We start from the raw sequence: 712 nt of genomic DNA on the forward strand, positions 1-712 counted from the left end.
CTGTCACCCTGGAAACAGCTTAGCTCCACCCCTTCAGGATCGCCAAAGGAGCAAAGACTCTGCCCCGCCCATCTTAAAAGAGAAAAATTGACGCATGCGCGATGGGCATACAAGCCTAAAGCTAAGCTAGAAGACGATTGGGGAAAGAAAGGGTTTCTCAGCTGTCTGTTCCTGTTCCTGCCACTGCTGACGGCTTGCCCAAAGATTGAGGGAAACACTCCCAACTACCAAAAAACTCCAGTCGCTGTAGGAACCTGCACTGTGCTTAACCGTTGATGCATTCCTCAACCTTCCTTTCTCAGTTTAGTAAAATGAAGGTGATAACGGAGCTTGAGCATCCTCTGAATTGATCTCTCAACAGCAAGTTAGTTCTTCGCACAAGGATATCAGTATTCTCTGTGTCTTACGAACCAAAGCCCTATGGAGTGGGAGGTCATTTTCCATCGCTCTTTTCGATTTCACTGGCTGAAATACATCATCTTTTTTCCAGATGAAATGATATCAGACCATACCACTTTTTCCTACCTCCACAAACACTGACCACTCACTATGTGTCAGTTACTGGGACATAATTTCTAAAATGGGATTTCACATCCTGGAATTCAAAGAATAATGAAGAAGGCGTGTATTAATAAATAATTTGGTAACTGTTCTAAAAGAAGTTGATGCAAAGTGTGATGGTACCAGCGAAAAGGAAATAACTAAAAAGCGT

The sequence above is a fragment of the Pan troglodytes genome, chromosome 6 (genome assembly GCF_028858775.2).
Source record: "Pan troglodytes isolate AG18354 chromosome 6, NHGRI_mPanTro3-v2.0_pri, whole genome shotgun sequence".
Classification (NCBI taxonomy): domain Eukaryota; kingdom Metazoa; phylum Chordata; class Mammalia; order Primates; family Hominidae; genus Pan; species Pan troglodytes.